Source organism: Mustelus asterias, chromosome 10 (assembly GCF_964213995.1).
Source record: "Mustelus asterias chromosome 10, sMusAst1.hap1.1, whole genome shotgun sequence".
Taxonomy (NCBI): Eukaryota; Metazoa; Chordata; class Chondrichthyes; order Carcharhiniformes; family Triakidae; genus Mustelus; species Mustelus asterias.
This window is the reverse complement of record NC_135810.1, coordinates 96,164,332-96,188,575: the sequence shown is the minus strand read 5'-3', so window position 1 is coordinate 96,188,575 and position 24,244 is coordinate 96,164,332.

Sequence of the window (24,244 nt, the reverse complement as noted above, 5' to 3'; positions counted from 1 at the left end):
ATTTGCTCCGATCATCCTGATGCTGCCTGTATGCATGATTATGACTAAAGTAGCATCCTCTGCCTGTCCCTGTTGTCACTTCTCCATTGCTACAGGCTTGGCATACCTGATGTTTTGGTTGATGACTGACTGAACAACCTGCACATTGTCCTGACATCCTATTCCAGCCCACTATCTTCTTCAAGATAATTAATGAAGCAGCTGAAGATGGTTCACTTTTAGGATACTGTTCTGAGGAATTCCTGCAGCAACATCATGGGGCTGAGATGATTGGCCTCCAACAATCACAACTATCTTCCTTTGTGCTTGGCATGATTTCAACTGCTGGAGAGATATCCACTGATTCGACTGACTTCAATTTTGCCGGGTGATGCTGCATTTGTTCAAAGGCTTCTTTGATGTCAAGGGCAGCCATTCGCAAATCAACACTGGCATTCAGCTCTCTTGTCCAGGTTTGGACCAAGGCTGTAACGAGCTCTGGAGCCAAGTGCTCCTGACAGAACTAAAATGGAGCATCAGTGAGCAGGTTGTTGGTGAGTAGAGTCGCTTGGTAGCACCATCCATCATTTTGCTGATGATTACAAGGAGGCTGATGGGGCAGTAATTTGCCAGATTGGAATCCTCCTTTATGTGGACAGGGCACACCTTGATAATGTGCACTTTGTCAGGTAGATGTCAGTGTTGTAGCTGTGCTCGAGCCACCTCAGAAATTCCATCTATTTGGTCTTTGGTGGACCTCAACTGAACACTTTTGCCAATTTAGAGTTATCACGACAACGGGTCATAGTCCCAAATTACTGATGGAACATATTGGACTTGTAAGACACGTGTTTTTTATAAACCAAATGTACAAACCAAAGATGACCGTGGATGTAAATTGTGAAAATGTAATTCAGTGACTGAATTAGTGTGGAAAATCTGGAACATTCTTGTGTGGATTAGACTCAATTCCAAGAGGGACCATGGAATGTTGCACTGGGAGGGTGTCACGGAATTTGACTCAAAGGAACTTCAATGGAGGGGATGCAATGCACAAACTGAACTGTCTTTCCTGTGTATGTGTGTGTGTGTGTGTGCTTGTCAGTCACCCGGGGTCCGATCATAACAGAGTTGTTGCAGTTTATTCAACATTATTATATATATGCAGTTTAGTTCTGATCAGGAGGGATGATGTGTCATCTATTCAGCAATCATTTCTTCTCTAGCATAGATTGGGATGAGTCTTTTTTTAATTCGCTCATGGGATGTGGCCATCGCTGGCTGGGCCAGCATTTATTGCCCATTGCCTTGAACTGAGTGGTTTGCTAGACCATTTCAGAGGGCTTTTAAGAGTCAACTACATTGCTGTGGATCTGGAGTCCCATGCAGGCCAGAACAGGTAAGGATGGCAGATTTCCTTTCCTATTATTGAATCAGATGGGTTTTTCTGACAATCAACTATGATTTCATAGGGTGGGTTTTTATGGCCTCTCTTGTCCCGAAACCATAAAATCCCACCTGAGGTCAGCAGACCTTTCCATTGTCCGCCCCTTGCCCGCTCCAATTCCCGAGGTCAATGGGGTGGTAAGATTCCAGCCATAGTCTTTTAATTCCAGATTTTTATTGACTTCAAATTTCAACATCTGCTGTGGCGGGATTTGAACTTGGGTCCCCAGAATGTTACCCTGGGTCTCTGGTTTACTCGTCCAGTGACAATACCACCACACCATTGCCTCCCCTTTAGTTTGGATCAGACAGGACAATGTGTTTACTGATCAGCAAACATTTCTTGTGTAGCATTGATTATCTCGGGATGAGTCTTTTATACAGGTGACTGTGGGCCTGAACGCAAAGTTCAATTCGTGATTCCAGGTCAGATCCTGATCGGTTGTCTGCTTCTTTTTCTTACTATATCAACATTGAATAATTATTAAAAGACTCTGTTACAGTTCATCTTTTGAGCCATTGCTGCCATTTGAGAATGTCCAAAGTGAATTTTTAAAGTTAACGCTATGGATTTACACAGAAGATCAAACATTGGACCACATGGGTTGTACGTTTCTGTTTGCATGTCCTCCTTATTACTGTTGGCACTTCTTAACTGTGAAGGGGTAGCTCCCTGCAATATACTGAGGAACTGAGGATAGCCAGGTCAGCTGAAGGACAAGACGGCAGGTCAGTTCCTTCAATTAGCTTAGCTCCCTTCAGCTCCCTGTTAAAAATCCTTTCTTGCTGCCTGATCAAACAGGGAAATTGAGCGTAAGTAGGGCACTTGCAGCATAAGACAGCAGGTCGATTCTTTCAATCAACCTGGCTGCTGATTTTTAGTTTTTGTTTTCACCAGAGTCTGTTCTTTCTGTTGAATTTATTGCTACTTATTGAGGAGGATTTTTTGCACAATGGCATGATGCCACCATCTTAGAACCAACACACTTGAAAAATACCAGCCTCGATGATGCTTTCTACCCCACAGTGCAAGGTTAGGTGCACACGTATTTGTGAAATGCCACCCTAGCGAGGAGCAACAATGGAAACAATACAAAGAACATAACTCTTTGTCTCTCTGGTCTTCTCAAAGTGGGGTTCAAGCTGGATAATTTGCACGACTCCTTGATTCTGCTAGCCTCAAATCTTCCAACTCCCCCTCAAACCAGCTCAGGGCTAAATACTGCGGGTACTTGTCAGAGGAGTGATGTTGAAGTGGGAGGCAGTGTTAAGTGGAATGCTGCAGCGAGCAGCACTATGATGCAGGAACCCAGTAACAACTGTTCAAGTTGCAGATAGTGCCAAACTAGAGGTGGAAAGTTGGATTCGCAGAAGCAGCTTAAATTAATTAAATTAGATTTATAAATGGGCAGAGTTGTAACAAAAATGTCATGTCAAAGAGTGTAAGATATTGCATGTGAGAAGAAAAAGAAGGATAGGTATATATGAAACAGACCTGGGAGAAGTAGGAGGTGAAGCGCAGAACAGGGATTATTTGAATTTCGGGTAATGGTGTAAAATTGGATCAGCAGAAGCAGAACAAATTAATTAAATCAAATCAGATCCTGCACGGACCAGCTGGCGGGGATATTCGCAGACATCTTTAACATCTCTTTACACCAGTCTGAGGTCCCCATCTGCTTCAAGAAGATGACCATCATCCCTGTACCAAAGAAAAGCCAGACAATGTACCTTAATGACTAACGCCCGGTGGCTCTGACATCCATCATTATGAAGTGCTTCGAAAGGTTAGTCATGGCACGAATCAATTCCAGCCTCCCAGATTGCCTGGATCGGCTACAGTTTGTCTACTGCCGCAACAGATCCACAGCAGACGCCATCTCCCTGGCCCTGCACTCAACCCTGGAACACCTAAATAACAAAGAGACCCATAAGACTCCTATTTATTGATTCCAGCTCGGCCTTCAACACCATTATTCCTATGAAATTCCTCTCCAAACTCCCTGGCCTGGGGCTTGGCTCCTCCCTCTGCGACTGGATCCTAGACTTCCTAAACCCCAGACCGCAATCAGTTAGGATAGGCAATAACACCTCCTCCACGATCATCCTCAACACCGCTGCCCCACAAGGCTGTGCCTCAGCCCCTTATTATACTCCTTATACATCTATGATGTGTGGCCACATTCCCCCCCAACTCGATTTTCAAGTTTGCTGATGACACCACCGTAGTGAGTCAGATCTCAAACAATGATGAGAAAGGAAAGAGATAGAGGGTGGGATTTTATGGCGTCGCTCAGGCGAGACCAGAAATTCCCACCTGAGGTCAATGGAGATTTCCGTTGTCGGACCCTCACCTGTGCCGATTCCATGGCGGGCGAGGTGGTAGAGTTCCGGCCAGAGAATCTGGTGAACTGGTGTGACAACAATAATCTCTCCCTCAATGTCAACAAAATGAAACAGATAGTCAGCGACTTCAGGAAGCGTAGTGGAGGACATGCCCCTGTCTACATCAATTGGGACGAAGTGGAATGAGTCGAGAGCTGCACGTTTCTAGGTGTCCAGATCACCAAAAACCTGTCCTGGTCCCTTCACGCTGATGCTATGGTTAAGAAAGCCCACCATTGCCTCTACTTTCTCAGGAGGCTAAGAAAATTTGGCAAGTCCGCTATGACCCTCATCAACTTTTACTGATGCACCATAGAAAAGGGCCATTGGCAATGGCAGTGCACTAGAGCAAAGACTGATGTAGCTATAAAGAGCCGTACACTGATCCACACAGAAACTGTACACAACCGGTCCCTCCAATCAATAAGAATAGACATCTGGTATCCCATCAGAAACATCCATATGAAGTGACTGACAAACTAAAACATGACAATTATGTGCACGATGAAATGAAGAGCTTGTTTCACTCCATCAATCTCATGGAAAACATGGATGCTGTCACACAGTTTGAAGTGTTTATCAATATTCAAATTATCCGCCCTAAGTAATATGGTAACTTATCGTTAATGGGCAAGACTGACACAGGAGAATGTATCCACAGACGTGGAAGACCATGGCAAAAGCTACTGCTGTATAACTCTCAGTGTACAAGAGTTCACTAACGTGCAGGTTCCTGGAGTGAAGTGCAGTCAATCCTACTGGTTCTCACAGATGTTCTACATTGTTAAGTCTAAAGGCCCAGCAGGGTTACTGGCAGGCCATGACCTTGCAATGGAATCAGTCAGACCTCATAAAGCAGATCAACCTCTGAAATTACTCCTATCACCTCAGTCCACAATCTAACATCCAGAATGTTTCTAAAAATATTGGCAATTTCAAGTGAGTTGCAAGTTACACTTGCAGAAGAATGCAAGTCCATCAACTGATTGGGTACATTTTGCTCAACACAAATGCCAGCAGCTACAAGAAGGAACGGTGAAAGATTCCACATTAGAGAAAGCTTGGAAAACCATCAGTGAATTGGGGTTGGGGTTGTGCCTGATTCAAGTCAGCATGTCCTCCATGAACACATGAGATCACTTTGGCCGTACTGGGATGAGCTAGGCATCTTCTGGGGAGTCATTTTTAAAGGTAGACAGGTCATTGTACCAGAACCTTTGCAAGCTGATATTCTTCAACAACTTCATCACTGACGCATGGGCATAGGTTGGATGAGAAGTCTTGCAAGAGAGTCTGTTTATTAGCCGGGCGTTACCAATGAGATTAAGGTTGTCGTTAAGAAGTGGAAGGCATGTGGTAAGATACACCAAGTCAGCACAAAGAACCATCCATTCCACATGAAGTTCCTACCCATGATAACCAAGCTCTTTCAAGCCGGTGGCACTGACTTATTTATCATTCTTGATTACTTTATCAAGTACCCCATTATTCGGCAATTGTAAAATACATCAAGCACAAATGTCACTCATACTTTAAGTGCTATTTTCAGTTCACTTGGTGTTCCTAGAGAGACCATTATGAATAATGGTCCACAATTTGTTGGTAAGTTATTTTGGGATATGTGAATAAGGAGTACAATATTGATCACACTACTCTTTCTTCTCATTATCCTAGGTCCAATGACCTAACTGAATGAATGGTTCACACGGTGAATCTCAAATGTAGACAGAACAAGTAAGATCTACACATTGCAATGTTACATCTTAGAGTGATACCTTTAAGTGCAACTATTCCATCACTGGCAGGGCTCAGGCTTAGCAGACCATGGCTTGCCAACCTACTTATTTTTACCCATTCTACTTCCTCCTTAGAGAGCAATGTTGCCAGGACTCAAAGGTCTGAGTTATAGGGAGAGATTGGGCAGGCCAGGACTTTTTTCTTTGGAGTGTAGGAGATTGAGGGGTGATCTTATAGAGGTGTATAAAATTATGAGAGGCATCGATAGGGTGAATACACTCAGTCTTTTTCCCAGTGTTGGGGAATCAAAAACTAGAGGGCATAGGTTTAAGTTAAGAGGGGAAAGAATTAATGGGAACCTGAGGAGCAACTTTTTTACACAGAGGGTGGTACTTATGTGGAATGAGCTGCTGGAGGAAGTGGTTGAGGACGGGTCATTGACAACATTTAAAAGGCATGGATAGGAAATGTTTAGAGGGATATGGGCCAAATGCAGGCAAATGGGGTTAGATTAGATGGGCTTTTTGGTTGGCATGCACCAGTTTGGGCCAAAGGGCCTGTCTCCATGCCATTGATTCTGTTCTATGAGCTTTGTAAACTACAAGAGAAGGTGAGCAATGTGCACAATAAAAACGCAGATACAGAATTGCCAAGTTGTTGGGACAAGTTCACATCCAGGATCCCACAGACAGTATGTGGTAACCAGCCAAAGCGACAGGGATTTGTTCAGAATCAAGATCCTATGAAGTCAATACACACAAAGGTGCAATGGTGACGTGTAACTGAGGACAAAGTAGATCCACTCCAGCTGTACCACTGTACAGTCCTATTGTATCCAGGACAAGATCGCAAATGAAAGGAGGAACATCATTGAAGAATTACAATCACACAGATCACTGTAAGCAATTAAAGAAACCTCCAAACAACGTTATGATTACAGCATCTGGGTATACCAGCATATTACCTCTAAGCTTTAGAGACTCTTAGATTCATCAATTCTATACACCTACGTATTGATAATTAAACTTGCATTGCAAACGTGCATTGTAAATCATTATACTACATTGGAAGGGGCAAAGGTATTTTTAAAAACAGTTGTATGTGCCTTTAGGAATTGCAGCATGGCATCATTAGAAAAATATGGCCCATAATTTCCTGGTTCCCGAATGTCGCATTTTGGGGGATACCCCAATGATGCGCTGGGGAATCCCTCCATGAAGTGCCCATATAAAGGTTTGCCCGGAAATTGCCCAGAAGTACTCACTCCCTCTGGACAATTGCACTGGGATGGGAACCATCTGACAAAAGTGATTTAAATCGTTAACTTCAGACAATTCTGCCAGTTTACCCTGATAGTTACTCTGAAAGAGTTACAAGGGAAAGAAATCACCCAGACCCAGCTTTGCATTGGACACACTGCTCACACATGACCCCGCCCCCTCCCAGGGACACATCACAGCACCCCACCCTGACACCAGCCCTCACCCCCCTCCCCCATCACTGTCCAGCCCAGCCTCCCCCCCCAACACCAGTCCAACCCAACCCGATCCCCCATGCTCCATTCCAGGACATCCCCCCCACCCACTTCACTCCAGTTCAGGATAACTCCCACCCTTTCCCTTCCACTCTGTTCAGGGAGACCCCTCCCCCCCCCCCCCCCCCCCCCCCCCCGCACCCCCCCCCCCCCCCCCCCCCACCCCTTCTCTCCAGGACACTCCCCCTCCGTTCCGGCCCGGGACACCGCTTCTTCACTCCAGAACAACACACCACTCCGCGCCCACTCCAGACACTCCTCCTCTGTTCTGGCCCGGGACATCCCTTCTCCGCTCCATGACATCCCATGCAGCTCCCCCTCTGGTCTGGGCTTTCAGCAGAGCACACAAACACAGCTCTGCCGCTGGTGTGTCTTCAAGTTTTCTATTCATGTTCATATGTCCCCCTGTGCCTGGTCTAAATAAACAAACCTACAATAAGTAATTGGTGCCTTTGCATCATTATAAAAACATGACAATTGTGTCTTGCATGTACAGGTTTAAACCAAAAATAGATTACCCATACACTCGAAACAATTTTGAATCACACTTAGGTATGTGCATTAGTTATCAATTACAATAATTTATATTTATTTGCTGACTTCTGGTCTTTAACCTATAATAACCTCCAATTGCAGAGCAATAAGAAGAAGGGGATCATCAGCTTGACCACACAAATAATCTGAAACTTCTACCAATAGTAACTTTAAAATAGCATTTTGAGAATATTGTATTTCTCAGTTATATTGCTGAAGAGGTTCCTCATCATTACTATAAATGAAACAAGTATCTCGCTGTCAATCATACGTTAAGGTTAGTTGAAACATGACAGTTCCATGTATAAAACATTAAAGGCAACTGAGAATGTAGCTTGCAGACATGGCATCTGATATTCTGTGCTGTGGCGTGGCAGCACTTCAGTTTATTATTCTGCGTGCAGTGTCAAAGCTCCACCATGCAGTTGTATAGAGGAACTGAATGGTCATTTCCCTTGGCATAAGATGGAAAATCAGAAGGCCACGCACGTCACCTCCTGGTAGCTGACCACAGAGTGGTGCTGCAGGAGATCAGCGTGCGTGCGAGATGTGGCGCAAGTCCACAAGAGGAAAACGGTGCAAAATGTAATTTCGGAATACGGCGTCAATTAGTCACGTTATTTTTTTCCCCTCCTTCATAATTTTCACTCACACAGCTGCTCCTCGCTGTGCCGTTTTCTGTCAGCCAGGTGAGCAGGTGGCAGAATCCATTTGGGATTTCTAATGCTCCGTTTTCCCAATAGATTGGCAAGGAGGGAGTACTCTTCAATGAAAAAAGCTATGGGGAAGCTGTCACTTACTGTTCCCATGGTAAGAAAACCTACCTAGCGGGGGTGGGGGGGGGGTTCATGACAACAACTAATGAAACCAGTCACACATACTGTTGCCCTGGCACATCTTAACAGCTGTGCCTCCATGATGCTCATTTTTAATCTTGATTGTAAACTTTCGGAATGATATTTTGGGGGTCGTATAGTCGGAGTCCTTCTCCATGTAATTGGTTTAAAGATATTTTCGTTTTCTGCAGGGGAAAACGAGGCAGCTCTGTGACTTGCATTTGTGAACCAATTTCTTACTAATCCTCGGTACACCCAATTAAGAGCACAACAGAAACATGCATGGTCTCCTAGCAACCCTGGAATGTCACAGATTATTAAAACACTCAATTTTCAAGAGACCGACCCAACGTCTGCTGTGGTTTGAAGATGCTAATCTTGTGCATCTATTTATTTGACGCCTTTTATGTAATCTCCTGAATTGAAACATTTCTCTTACTCTCAGTCAGAAAAGCAGGGTTAAAATGCTGATCAAAAGTCCTGTCGGCCAAAGCATGTGAACTGATGTATACCTGAATGATTTCTTTTAAATACACTTATTTGAAATCTTGTAGAAGGTGCTCATATGCTGGGGAAGGAAGGCAATAATTATTTAGCAGCAGATTTGTCGGAAGAGTATTGCTCTCAATTCTGCATTGTAATTTGCCATCAATTATTTTAAGTTTTCTAGTAGAAATAGGTGAAATGTCAATAGCTGACGATTTGAAAAGGGCCATTTTGCCTTTGTTAATAATTGATTCACTTTTGGTTATCAGCAAATATTCTAAAGGAACATCTTGATAAAGCTGTTAGTAGCTATGTATTAAGGTAAGGTAATTGAGTTGGAATGAAGGATTTATCAAAAGATAGAATATGCAAATAACTTTAAACAACAATCTCTGTGTACTGAAATATTCAAATAACAGGGCTTTAATAGGCACTCAAGTTAATAGTGTATGAAATGTTAACAAGGATACCAAAGAGCTCAAGTAATGGTTCAATGACCATAGATTTAAGGTAGCCCACAAGTAACAAGGGAAAAGATGCTGTGGTTGATTAAAAATGTAGTATAATGTTACCACAGTGTAAGAGAGAAGGGTTCCCAATCGATTGATTTTTGTGATTAAGGTATGTTTATTTACAACTAGTAGATCTTCCCTGTTATCAGTCAATACGAGAGAGGATATAGAGTATCTTATAGGGATAAGAATACTATCCTGCTTCTCAGGAACAGCTAAGTTTAACCTGCTCTATTATTTTGATGTCTTAAGGTGCAATTGCTGGAAAACAACATTTCCTGTTGTCAATTAGACACATCTAAGGTCCATTAGTAGTTAATTATTTTCTAGAGAGAGTGACAACTACTCTAATTCCCTCACTCTTTCTGAAGCTGGCGAGACTTGATTGGTTTTCCATCACTTTTTTTTATATTTGAAGAGAAGTGTGACACATAATTATGCAAGTATTATAATGTGCGATTTCCAAAATGTGACAGATGTGTCTGAAAATAGTTATTCATTCTAGGTCAGCCATGATCTAATCGAATGATGGAGCTGGTTTGAATTGGCCATCTCCTGTTCCAAATGTCCTGAAATAGACATTGAATGTGTAATGTAGGCTAAACTGATACTAATGTCAATATCACCGATCATTTTCTGTACAATGGATATGGCCAGTAACATTGCAAGATTGGTTTGTTTTCACATCTACACATAACAAATTGTTTCTGCTGCAAATGTGAGCTCACAACCTGATTGGAACTAACAGTAACTATTGAAATTTCTGTCAAAGGGTATCCTATTTATAGCACTGTACTCTGCAGAAGAAATAAAGATGGAGGGCTGTACTGTTTAAAAAGCTTCAAGTGTTTCCTGATTCACTCAACATTTCTCGTTGCATGGAACATCTCAAAGCTTTACATCCGAAAAAGATTTGCATTTATTTCGCACTTTTCACAACAGCCTCATCTCAAAGTGCTGCACAGCCAATGAAGGATGTAATGTAGGAGACACAGCAAATTGTGTACAGCAAGCTCCCACAAACAGCAATGTGATAATGATCAGGTGATCTGTTTTTCGTGAGGTTGATTGGCCAGGATACTGGGGATAAGTCCCTGACTTTTTGAAATAGTAAGAAGTCTCACAACACCAGGTTAAAGTCCAACAGGTTTATTTGGTAGCAAAAGCCACTAGCTTTCGGAACAGGCTGTTCCTTCGTCAGGTGGGTGGGAGTTCTGATCACAAACAGGGCACAAAGACACAAACTCAATTCACATGAATAATGATTGGAATGTGAGTCTTTACAGCTAATCAAGTCTTAAAGGTACAGACAATGTGAGTGGAGGGAGCATTAAGCACAGGTTAAAGAGATGTGTATTGTCTCCAGACAGGTTGAGGACGGCCTCAACCGGGATATTGGGTTCATGTCACACTATCTGTAACCCCCACAACCTGCCTGGATGTGCAAAATCTCACTAGCTGTCCTGTCTGGAGACAATACACATCTCTTTAACCTGTGCTTAATGCTCCCTCCACTCACATTGTCTGTACCTTTAAGACTTGATTAGCTGTAAAGACTCACATTCCAATCATTATTCATGTGAATTGAGTTTGTGTCTTTGTGCCTTGTTTGTGATCAGAACTCCCACCCACCTGACGAAGGAACAGCCTGTTCCAAAAGCTAGTGGCTTTTGCTACCAAATAAACCTGTTGGACTTTAACCTGGTGTTGTTAGACTTCTTACTGTGTTTACCCCAGTCCAACGCCGGCATCTCCACATCTTTGAAATAGTGCCATGGGACTGAATATTTGGGCCCTCTGCACCGCCCCTCCCCAACCCCACAACCACCCCCTGCCCCGTCCTGTGCTTAGGAATGGAGGTGGGCGGAGATCGGAATATACAATCATGAACGGAGTGGGAATGGAGGGATACAAAAGAATGGTCTAGTTTGGACCAGGGAGCGGCGCGGGCTTGGAGGGCCGAAGGGCCTGTTCCTGTGCTGTATTGTTCTTTGTTCTTTGTTCTTTGTATACCAGCACTAGCCAGTGTAACAGTTTCAGGGCACCGTTTCCAACGCCAGTGATGTTCATCAGGAGGGTGTGACAGTAACACTGAGACCAATACTGGATACTGCAAAGCCAATGGGCCCTGATAACATTTCGGCAATAGTGCTGAAGACTTGTGCTCCAGAACTTGCTGCTCCCCTAGCCAAGCTCTTCCAGTATAGTTACAACACTGACATCTGCCCAACAATGTGGAATATTGCCCAGGTGTGTCCTGTACACAAAAAGCAGGACAAATCCAACCCGGCCAATTACCACCCAATCAGTTTACTCTCGATCATCAGTAAAGTGATGGAAGGGATCATCAAGACTGCTATCAAGCAGCACCTGCTCAGCAATAACCTGCTCAGTGACACCCAGTTTGGATTTTTCCAGGGTCACTCAGCTCTTGTTCTCATTGCAGCCTTGGTTCAAACCATGGACAAAAGAGCTGAATTCCAGAGGTGAGGTGAGAGTGACAGCCCTTGACATCAAGGCCGCATTCGACCGAGTGTGGCATCAAGGAGCCCCAGCGAAACTGGAATCAATGGGTATCAGGGGGCAAACACTCCACTGGTTGGAGTCATACCTGGTACATAGGGAGATGGTTGTGGTTGTGGAGGGCCAGTCACCTCAGCTCCATGACATCTCTGCAGGAGTCCCTCAGGATAGTGTCCTAGGCCCAATAATCTTCAGCTGTTTCATCAATGACCTTCCCTCCGTCATAAGGTCAGAAGTGGGGATGTTTGCCGATGATTGCACAATGTTCAGCACCATTCGTGACTCCTCAGATACTGAAGCAGTCCATGTTCAAATGCAACAAGATCTGGACAATATCCAGGCTTGGGCTGACAAGTGGCCACACAAATGCCAGGCAATGACCATCACAAATAAGAGTCACTCTAACCACCGCCCCTTAACATTCAATGGTGTAACCATCACTGAATCCCCCACTGTCAACATCCTTGAGGTAACCATTGACCAGAAACTCAACTGGACTCACCACATAAACACAGTGGCTACAAGAGCAGGTCGAAGACCAGGAATACTGCGGTGAGTAACTCACCTCCTGACTCCCGAGAGCCTATGAACCATCTACAAGGTACAAGTCAGGAGTGTGATGGAATACTCCCCACTTGCCTGGATGGGTGCAGCTCCAACAACACTCAAGAAGCTTGACACCATTCAGGACAATGCAGCCACTTCGTTGACACCACATCGACAAACATTCAATCCCTCCACCACCAACACTCAGTAGCAGCAGTGTGTACTGTCTACAAGATGCACTGCAGCAATTCACCAAAGATCCTTAGACGGCACCTTTTAAACCCACGACCACTTCCATCTAGAAGGAAAGGGCAGCAGATAAATGGGAAGACCACCACCTGCAAGTTCCCCTCCAAGCTACTCACCACCCTGACTTGAAAATATATCACCTTCCTTCGCAGTCGCTGGGTCAAAATCCAAGAATTCCCTCCCTAACGGCATTGTGGGTCAATCCACAGAACATGGACTGCAGCGATTCAAGAAGGAAGCTCACTACCACCTTCTCAAGGGCAACTAGGGATGGGCAATAAATGCTGGCTGGCCAGTGACGCCCATTCTAAATGCTGTATGTATGTGTGTGAATTTGAGCTTTGGTGGGCCCGCACATGCAGGCGCAAATCCCGTTATGGACGAAGACTCTCACAAGAGGAGCCATAATGGGACTTGTGACGGGAAGGTCTCATTTTGAGATTCTTCCCACCCTCAACCGATGAGTTAATCTGGTTCATGCCCAGCGGGAGGGGGGGAACCAGATTTGTATACATAAATATTAATTTAGATACTTAGAATTGGCTTTAAGCTGAATTCTCCAGCCTCCTTAAATTCTCCCACCTCCCAACATGACGTGAAGCCCGCAGGAATCACTACTTGTCTCCAGAAACGAGACCAGGCGTGATGACCATGCTGGGAGGCTAGGAGGCCATTGTAGCCCCCAGGTGGTCAGGGACATGGCTGGACAGTGCCCTGGTAGTGCCAAGGGATGTGGCCTAAAGTGGCGGGACCTGAAGGGGCAGCCTCTGAAGAGGGTGGGGCCTAAAAGAGGAGGGGCCTATACGTGAGCCCATGTTGGGAGTTCAGATGCGTTGCGACTTGGTAGCATCATCTCTGATCGAGCTGGTGGAATCTTGTAGGACATTTGTCTGGGCCTGGGGGAGCAGGTGGTAAGAGAACCAGCAAGAGGGAAAGACCTACTTGACCTTGTCCTGACAAGTCTACCTGTCACAGACAGGTATTATTGACAGAGTGACCATCACACAGTCTTTCTGGAGATGAAGTCCTATCTTCACACATTCCCCATTGTGTTGTGTGTCAGTATCATTGTGCTAAATGGAACTGATTCAGAACATATCTAGCAGTTTAAAACTGGGCATCCATGAAGCATTGTGGGCCATCAGCAGCAGCTTCTTTTGCCCATTTGCTTTAATTCTCTGGTGCCCTCTGGTTCTCAATCCTTTCACCAAAGGGAACAGTTTCTCCAAATCTACTCTGTCGTTCAAGATTATTATAATCTTTTATCAAATCTCCCCTCAACCTTCTTCTCCAAGGTCCCAAATTCTCCAATCTATCTACTAAACAGAAGTTCCTCATCCCACATTCTTGTAGTCACATTATCATGGGAGTGAGGAGGAACCCTCAAACCCGATGGAGGGGGGGAGGGGTGTGATAACCCCCATGAGGTACATGGGGAATCACTGATTGGTCTCCATGTGGGGCTCATTGAGTATGAGTTCCCCTGGTAACAGGCAGTGGTCAGCCCAACTGGAACTTATTACCTGCGTCTTTTATAAGACAGGCCCAGGACTGGGTCTGCTGAACTGTAGTCCTAGGCAGGGACTAGTGTGTGTACGCCATGGTAGTGGTTTTACTTTGTATACTGTAATAAACTATATTCCTTTCCAGCCAGGCTTCCTGAGTAATTATATTTCCAAATCTATGAAGAATAGGGGCAACAAATGCATGGCAACACCACCACCTGCAAGTTCTCTCCACATCACTCGCTGTTCCTTCACTGTTGCTGGGTTAAAATCCTGTGACTGCTGACTAAATTGTTGCTTTTGTACCTTCACACCCTTAGGAGGCACGGTGGCACAGTGGTTAGCATGGAAGTCTCACAGTGCCAGGGATCCGGGTTCGATTCCTGGCTTGGGCCACTGTCTGTGCAGAGTCTGCACACTCTCCCCGTGTCTGCCTGGGTTTCCTCCCACTCTCCAAAGATGTGCTGGTTAGGTGAATTGGCCATGTTAAATTCCCCCTCAGTGTACCTGAACAGGTGCCAGAGTGTGACGACTCAGGGATTTTCACAGTAACTTCATTGCAGTGTTAATGTAAGCCTACTTGTGACTAATAAATTAACTTTACTTTTCCCTTGGAAAGAATAGAGTGAAGTCATGCAAGGAATCACAGGCCGATTAACAGGCTGTGGAACAGTGACATCAATGCTCATTCCTTGGCCATATTGCTATTCTAATATCAAGGAGTGTTTTCTGGGCTCCCATAACCCACACAACAAAGGAGGAACATCCACATCCACTGGATGCCGATTTGCTCAAATTCTTTGAGGATGTAGATAGAGGGGAATCTGCAGATGTAGTGTATTTAGAATTCCAAAAGGCATTTGACAAGGTGCCACATAAGAGACTGATGCATAAAGTAAAAGCCCATGGAATCGGAGGAAGTGTGTTAGCATGGATTGAAAACTGACTGTCACATAGAAAACAGAGAGTTGGAATAAATGGTTCCTTTCCAGAATGGATAGATGTAACTAATGGAGTACACACAGTAAGAGTTTTAACAACACCAGGTTAAAGTCCAACAGGTTTATTTGGTAGCAAATGCCATTAGCTTTCGGAGCGCTGCTCCTTCGTCAGATGGAGTGGATATCTGCTCACACACAAGGCACACAGAGACACAAAATCAAGTTACAGAATACTGATTAGAATGCGAATCAAGTCTTAAAGATACAGACAATGTGAGTGGAGGGAGCATTAGGCACAGGTTAAAGAAATGTGTATTGTCTCCAGACAGGACAGCCAGTGAGATTCTGCAAGTCCAGGAGGCAAGCTGTGGGGGTTACCGATAATGTGACATGAACCCAAGATCCCGGTTTAGGCCGTCCTCATGTGTGCGGAACTTGGCTATCAGTTTGTGCTCAGCAACTCTGCACTGTCGTGAAGGCCGCCTTGGAGAACGCTTACCCGAAGATCAGAGGCTGAATGTCCGTGACCGCTGAAGTGCTCTCCCACAGGAAGAGAATCTGTCTTGCCTGGTGATTGTCGAGTGGTGTTCATTCATCCATTGTAGTTTTAACCTGGTGTTGTTAAAACTCTTACTGTATTTACCCCAGTCCAACGCCGGCATCTCCACGTCATGACTAATGGAGTACTGCAGGGATCAATTCTTGGCGGCAACTGTTCACTATTTACATTAATGACCTGGAGGATGAAACAGAATGTAAGGTTTCCAAATTTGCCGATGATGTGAATTAGGTGGAAGGGCATATTGTGATGAGGATATTGTGATTCTGCAACGGGATTTTGATAGGTTGGGTGTCGAAAACCCGTGGCATTCACGGGCATTCGGCCTCTGATATTCGGGTAAGCGTTCTCCAAGGCGGCCTTCGCGACACACGACAGCGCAGAGTCGCTGAGCAGAAACTGATAGCCAAGTTCCGCACACACAAGGACGGCCTCAACCGGGATATTGGGTTCATGTCACAATATTTGTAACTCCCACAGTTGCGTGGACCTGCAGAGTTTCACTGGCTGTCTTGTCTGGAGACAATACACATCTTTTTAGCCTGTCTTGATGCTCTCTCCACTCCCATTGTTTTGTTTCTTAAAGACTGGATTAGTTGTAAGTATTCGCATTCCAACCATTATTCATGTAAATTGAGTCTGTGTCTTTATAAATTCTGTTTGTGAACAGAATTCCCACTCACCTGAAGAAGGGGCTTAGAGCCTCGAAAGCTTGTGTGGCTTTTGCTACCAAATAAACCTGTTGGACTTTAACCTGGTGTTGTTAAACTTCTTACAAAGGAGATTCACCAGGCTAATTCCTGAGATGAGAGGGTTTTCCTATCAAGAGAGACTAAGTAGTCTGAATCTGTATTCCTTGGAGTTTAGAAGAATGAGGGGTGACCTTATTCAAACATATAAGATCCCGAGGGAGTTTGACAGGGTGAATGGTGAGATGTTTTCACAAGTGGGAGATTCTCGAGCAAGGGGACATAGCTAAAGGTAAAGGGCCAGTCATTTAAAACTGAGGTGTGTAGAAATTTCTTCTTGCAGAGGGTGGTGAATCTCTGGAATTCGTTGCACCAAAGGCTGAATCATTAGAAGAACTTAAAGGGGAGGTGGATAAATATTTGATAGATCGAGGAAGAGAGGGCTATGGGGAAATGGCACAGCAAAGGAGCTGAGGCCGGCATGGATCAGCCATGATCATATTGAATGGCGGGGCAGGCTTGAAGGGGCTGCTGGCCCACTCCTGCTTCTATTTCTTGTGTTCAAGCCAGGATGTAAAGCCTTTGCTCTGGTTTCCACTTGAGGGGACAGGCTGAAACTGGATCAAACCCAGCATTCTACCACTAAGCCAAAGCTTTGCTCTTGCTGAGTTGATTGATTTTCGCTGAAGCCTCAAGTCCTTCATGTATTTTAGACATGTACATACCTATACAAAATACCAAAAATTGCCATTCCTTTGAGCTCAACAGCACAAATGATCCTTCCCGTTCCAATAAAACCTGATTTAAAATCCACAGTATATCGCTTAACCGATATACTGTGGACTTGTTCTGTTCTGCACAAAGCCTGTTCAATTCCCAAATGTGAAGGAGAAAGAAGATCAAACAATAGGTTGTCTTGCCCCAATGACATCAAAGCGCAATCTGAGGAGGTCCACGTACTAATAATCAAAGATTGTTCCTTTTATCAGCAGCAGTTCTGCATCCACACTCAAATATATCGCACAAGAGAGGATGGTTGAAGAAGTATTTCTCAAAAGCAACAGCTGTGTTTGGAATTGCAAAACATATCAAGGTGCAGAAGTTCCTGTGAAATGATGCTTCTGACTGAATTATTCATAACTGCACTGTCTGGAAGGCTGACTGCAAACAAAATCCTGAAATGTTACATATGAGTACAACATGAAGTAGGCTTAACAAGACTGATAGGCCATGAAAGAGGACCCAGCTTCTGTACATTACAAAGACAAAAAGGGATTAGTGTTCCTGCTGATCGTACAGTTTTATGCATAGTTTAAATTCCAAATGACTGTTCATATGGGCTTTGGATGACAAAGGGCGGCATGGTAGCACAGTTGTTAGCACCGCTGCCTCACAGCGCCAGGGATCCAGGTTCAATTCCTGGTTTGGGTCACTGCCTGTGCGGAGTCTGCACGTTCTCCCCGTGTCTGCGTGGGTTTCCTCCTACTGTCCGAAAGACGTGCTGGTTAGGTGCATTGGCCATGCTAAATTCTCCTTTAGTGTACATGAACAGGCGCTGGAGTGTGGCGACTAGGGGATTTTCACAGTAACTTCATTGCAGTGTTAATGTAAGCCTACGTGTGCCACTAATAAATAAACTTATAAAAAAAAGTGTATGCACAACTGTTTACTATTGGCTGGAGCCATGAGGAATATACAAGTAGGCCATTTAGCCCCTTCTGCCCATTTAATGAGATCATGATTGACTTGCAACCATAGCTCCATATACCTACCCTTGCTTATGTGCCTTAATATTTCTGTTTAACAAAAAGTAATGAATTTCAGATTCAAAATTGACCATTGATCTAGCGGAAAGGAGTTCCAAACTTATGTGAGTAGAGAATAAGTGGTATGTAAGACAGTCCCTGGGAACCCTAGAATTTCTGTTGACGATTCAGTTCTATTTGAGTAAATAATATATGTAAATGTCTAAGAATCAAAGCATTGCTTTGTACTTTTCCATGAAATATTAATCCTGATATTCATAACAGGATGAGTGCAGATTTCCATCATGTACTTTCTGTAAAATGGGTGTGCTGAATCCTGTAAAGAAGGTGTGCCATAAGAGAACATATAAGATTGTAAGAAAAATAAAAGGCCATTTGGCTGCCCTAAGATTGATGCTTTGTTTTTCTAACTTCCCACTGAGCATCCAGCTATGTCTTGAACACTTCTAAAATCTGCATCTACACTATGCCTGGCATATTGTTGGAAAAATAGATTCTACGTAATTTTCCACACTGCCTTCAATGTGCCAGCGCAGCCTTTGGTCATCTGAGGGAGACAATATTTGAAGATCAGGACCTCAGGCCCAGCACCAAGCTCCTGATCTATGCAGCAGTACTGATACCCACCCTCCTATATAGTTCAGCATTGTGGACCGGAATTCTCTATCCCCGCTGCTGCTGTCAGTGAGAATGGAGAATTGGGCACTCAACCAAATCTCATTCACTGCTGCAGGATCAGAGAATCCTGGCTGCGGGCAAGGTCAGAGAATCTGGCACGTGGACTAAGTACAGCAGGCACCTCAAAACCCCAGAGAAGTAGCACCAGTGCTGCCTCTTTAAGATCCTGCAATTCCATTGGCAGGATAGGCTGTAAAAGAAATTTTTTTAAAGTACTACCTACTTTGTGGCAACTCACACAATATTACTTTATTTTGCGCTTACAATGGCCTTTGGGAGTGATCAGAAGAATCTACTCAAAGTTTTCTGTTATAGCCATCTTTTATACAGATCAGACGAGTATATGCAATTCTGTATAGATCTAATCACATTCCTCAATACAATGGACTTTCTACCTTGTTTACCCAATAGGTTTTACCAGGATACAATTACACCCATAATTAAATTACTTATGTGGTTGTAGTTTTTTTTTCCCAGAGCATTCTATTCTTTGTATGTCTTCATTTTATTCGAGTCAATCTATCCTCTCTAACCCTTGTCAAGCCATACTAACCCATATTTTCTGACTTAACCCCTTATTTATATTCTACTTTCTCAAGGCGCACCAGCGTCAGCATTCTTGCTCAGGCCAATATTCCCAACATTGAAGCATTGACCATGCTCAGTGGGCCACATCCTCCACAAGCCCGACATGAGACTCCCAAAACAGGCACTTTACTCGGAGTTTCGACATGGCAAGCGAGGGCAGAGCGCAGAGGAAACACTTCAATGATACCCTCAAAGCCTCTTTGAAAAGTCCCACCAACACCGGGAAATCCCTGGCCCATACTGCCTGAAGTGGAGAAAAAGCATCTGGGAAGGAGTTGAATATCTCGGGTTTCATCACCGAGAGCAAGCTGAAGCCAAGAGTAGACAGTGAAAGGAGAAAGTGGCAACTCAGGCACCCCATCCACCCATTCCTCCAATCATCAACTGCCCCATGTGCGACAGAGGTTGGGTCACGCATTGGAATCCTCAATCACCTGAGAATTCAATTTTATTGGGAAGCAAAGTCTTCCTCGACTCCGAGAGACTGCCTAAGAAGAAGAAAATTGAATTTAAAGTAATATTCAGGATTAACCTTCATTCAGACGCTCATTAATTATCATAGTTCATGAGACACCCCCCTTAAATCTTTTCTATCCAGGCAGTACTGAGTCAGTTGTCTTAACCTCTTGTTGAGCTCCTTTCTGTACTTTGAAAGCTGATTTAATCCTCACACAATGGAATTTTAGTTTCTAGCATGCCTATTGTCAAGGAAATTAGGAGGCTTTACCCTTCTTCCAACTCTTCCAAACTCTTTTTGTTTGAAAAAAGGCATCAACTCCTTTCAGCAGCGCAGGTTGCTCTGCACCGGGTTAGAAGATGCAAGCTCAATTATTTTTAAACTTGTTCTAATGTTAATCCTCATGTGATCGGTGTGTAGAACAATAGATCTCCGTGGAGCAACAGACTATTGGATGCTGCAGTGAAATGAGATGGTAGATTTTTTTAAACGGATGAGTTAAGGTGGGATGAATGGTCTCCCTCCTCTCTATTTATCATTTAATCAATGACAATTCCTCATGCAGAAGACAGGCAGTGGAACAAAGCTAGTAAAATAACCCCAATTCCATTTATTTTACAAAGTCTAATGTACAAAATGGAAAAGAGTCCATGCACTGACAAATATAACTGCATCTGCGCAGAGGACAAATAACTAAAATTGTTTTTATGTACTGTGTCCAGGTGCTAAATTTGATTTGGTCACATAAATCTTCATGCTGAATACATCTTCAGAGATTCTGCGTTGGCTTACAGTATTTCTTGTTGAGAAATGTTTTCCACGCTGTGACCACAATGCATGCACAGATGCTTCACCCAGTGTGAATGTTCACTGCCTGAAATTTTACCAGATTATCAGACACGGGCTTTAAGTTTACAAGCAGATAAGATCGGGTGGCCTCTGAGCTGGTGTAATGTAAAATGTGGGTTGCGATTTTCTCCTCCCCGCCCCACTGTGGTGCGTTTTCCCATGGCAGATGCAGCAAGCTAATGGCTGCCAGCAAAATCTTCCAGATTTTCAAGTTTCAAGATGATACCACCATAGTGGGTCGGATCTCAGACAATGGCAAGATAGAGTACAGGAGGGAGATAGAGAATCTGGTGAACTGGTGCGAGGATAATAATCTCTCCCTCAATGCCAACAAAACGAAAGAGATTGTCATCGACTTCAGGAAGCGTAGTGGAGAACATGCCCCTGTCTACATCAATGGGGATGAAGTAGAAATGATCAAAAGTTTTTAGGTGTCCAGATCACCAACAACATGTCCTGTTCCCCCTGTGCCAAAACTATAGTTAAGAAAGCCCACCAAAGCCTCTACTTTCTCAGAAGACTGAGGAAACTTGGCATGTCACCTATGACTCTCACCAACTTTTACAGTTGCACCATAGAAAGCATTCTTTCTGGCTGTATCACAGCTTGGTATGGCTCCTGCTCTGCCCAAGACCACAAGAAACTACAAAAGGTCATGATTGTAGCCCAATCCATCTCGCAAACCAGCCTCCCATCCATTGACTCTGTCTATACTGGCCAGTGCCTCGGCAAAGCAGCCAGCATAATCAAGGACCCCACGCACCCTGGATATTCTCTCTTCCATCTTCTTCCGTCGGGAAGAAGATACAAAAGTCTGAAGTCATGTACCAACCGACTCAAGAACCGCTTCTTCCCTGCTGCCAGCAGACTTTTGGATGGACCTACCTTGCATTAAGTTGATATTCCTCTACACCCTAGCTATGACTGTAACACTACATTCTGCACTCTCTTGTTTCCTTCTCTATGAACGGTATGCTTTGTCTGTATAACGCGCAAGAAACAATACTTCCCATAGTATACGAATACATGTGACAATAATAAATCAAATCAAATCAAATCAGTCCCGCCGAAGTCTTTGGACTTTTATGTGGCTAGCCTGCCCCACCATCTGGGACCTGCCACAAGGGGTCGAGTTCAACGGGACTGGAAGATCACGCTGGTGGGAGAGGCTGGAAAATCCCACGCTTGATCTAAACTAAGATATCTTTATGCTCGAGCTAAATCAGGACACGGAACTTGGCATTTTTTTCATTACAGATTAAAGGTAGACTTGAGCAGTTTTAAGATTTTTAAATTTAGGACATTTGAGAGGGAGGATAATGGTTCCAGGACTGAAACACTTCAGTTACGTCGAATGATCTCCGCAAGTTGGGATTGTTTTCCTTGGAGAAGAGAAGGTTGAGATTCGATAGAGGTATTCAAAATCATGATGGGTTTGGACAGAGTAGATAGGGAGAAACTGTTCCCATTGGTGGAAGGATCAAGAACAAATTGGCGCAGCTTTAAGACAATTGTTAGAAGAAGTAGTGGAGACATGAGGGGAAACATTTCCACACGGCGAGTGATTAAGATCTGGAAAGAACTGCTGGAGAGTGCGATGGAGGCAGCTTGAGTCGAGGCACTCAAGAGGGAATTGGATTAGCTGAAGAGGAAGAATATGCAGGGTTATGGGGAGAAAGTGGGGGAATGGCACTCGGTGGATTGCTCATTCGGAGAGCTGGCGTAGACACGACGGGGTTGAATGGTCTCCTTCTGTGCTGCAACAACTTAGTGATTCTGTGATAATAAATATCAATTGAAAAAAATGAGTCAGTTATCAATCAAAGAACATCAAAAGCCAAGCAACAGCACGATCTGCTTCTGTTCCTCGTCTGACACCAATTTTAAATTCACTGCGAAGTACACATGATTATTGTTAATTATACATATAATGGGATAAATTCTCTTTGAAGCTATTCATTGTTTCAATTCTGTTTAAAAGGTGTTGCATGACAAAGCACCTGAAGGGATATTGGAGCTGTGACATCGAGTCTATTTAGTTTGAGAGAAAGGGCATGTATTTTATTCTTCATATATATTGCAGTCTCCGGCCTGGGACTGACACCAATAGGCTGTATCTAGGTCAGTGCAGTACATCTTGTAAGGAAAGGTGGAACTAACTGAGTGCTAAAGGCAATATGTCTAATGCTCTTTCGTTTAAAGGTGCAATGATGCGTACATCACACTGTGATCATTTGAATGTCAAAGTCTGCAAAGCTCTCGTCAGCGAACAGTATAAAATAACCTTTGTGATAAATTTACAAATCCTTATTCATCACACTCTCTCAATATTGTAAGCCAAAAATGTAAGTTCCACATCACAATCTGATTTTTTGCAGATGAGGTGAATTTTCAGATCACTATCTTTGCGATTGTGGTGAATGCCGGCAGTATTTTACTTTACAAGATCATTGCATTCCTGTCATTGAAAATTCATTCTCGGGTCCACTGAACTGGACTGTGTTTCAGACCCAGATCCACAGAATATAGGAATTGTCATTATCAGTTGCACCAGTTTCAGGAAATGAGATGCTCCCAATATCCTTGCCAGAAATGGGGCAGAGGTACCAGTAACTGCTCACCACTGAAATGAAAGGCCTTAAATATTGAAGGAAAACCGATATCTATTTATTAAATTTCGGAGCACAAGCATTATTATGTTCTGTCTGCTATTTGTTATATTATAAATGACTTGGAGGAGGGGGCTGAAGGGTGGATCAGTAAATTTGCTGATGACACCAAGATTGGTGGAGTAGTGGATGAGGTGGAGGGCTGTTGTAGGCTGCAAAGAGATATAGATAGGATGCAGAGCTGGGCTGAAAAATGGCAAATGGAGTTTAACCCTGACAAATGCGAGGTGATTCATTTTGGTAGGACAAATTTAAATGTGGATTACAGGGTCAAAGGTAGGGTTCTGAAGAATGTGGAGGAACAGAGAGATCTTGGGGTTCATATCCATAGATCTCTGAAGGTTGCCACTCAAGTGGATAGAGCCGTGAAGAAGGCCTATAGTGTGTTGGCGTTCATTAAGAGGGGGTTGGAGTTTTAGAGCCGTGGGGTTATGCTGCAACTGTACAGGACCTTGGTGAGACCGCATTTGGAATATTGTGTGCAGTTCTGGTCACCTCACTACAAGAAGGATGTGGAGACACTGGAAAGAGTGCAAAGGAGATTTACCAGGATGCTGCCTGGTTTGGAGGGTAGGTCTTATGAGGAAAGGTTGAGGGAACTTGGGATTTCTCTTTGGAGCGGAGGAGGTTGAGAGGAGACTTGATAGAGGTTTATAAGACGATGAGGGGGATAGATAGAGTGAACGTTCAAAGACTATTTCCTCGGGTGAATGGAGCGGTAACTAGGGGGCATAAGTATAGGGCTCATGGTGGGAGGTATAGGAAGGATGTCCAAG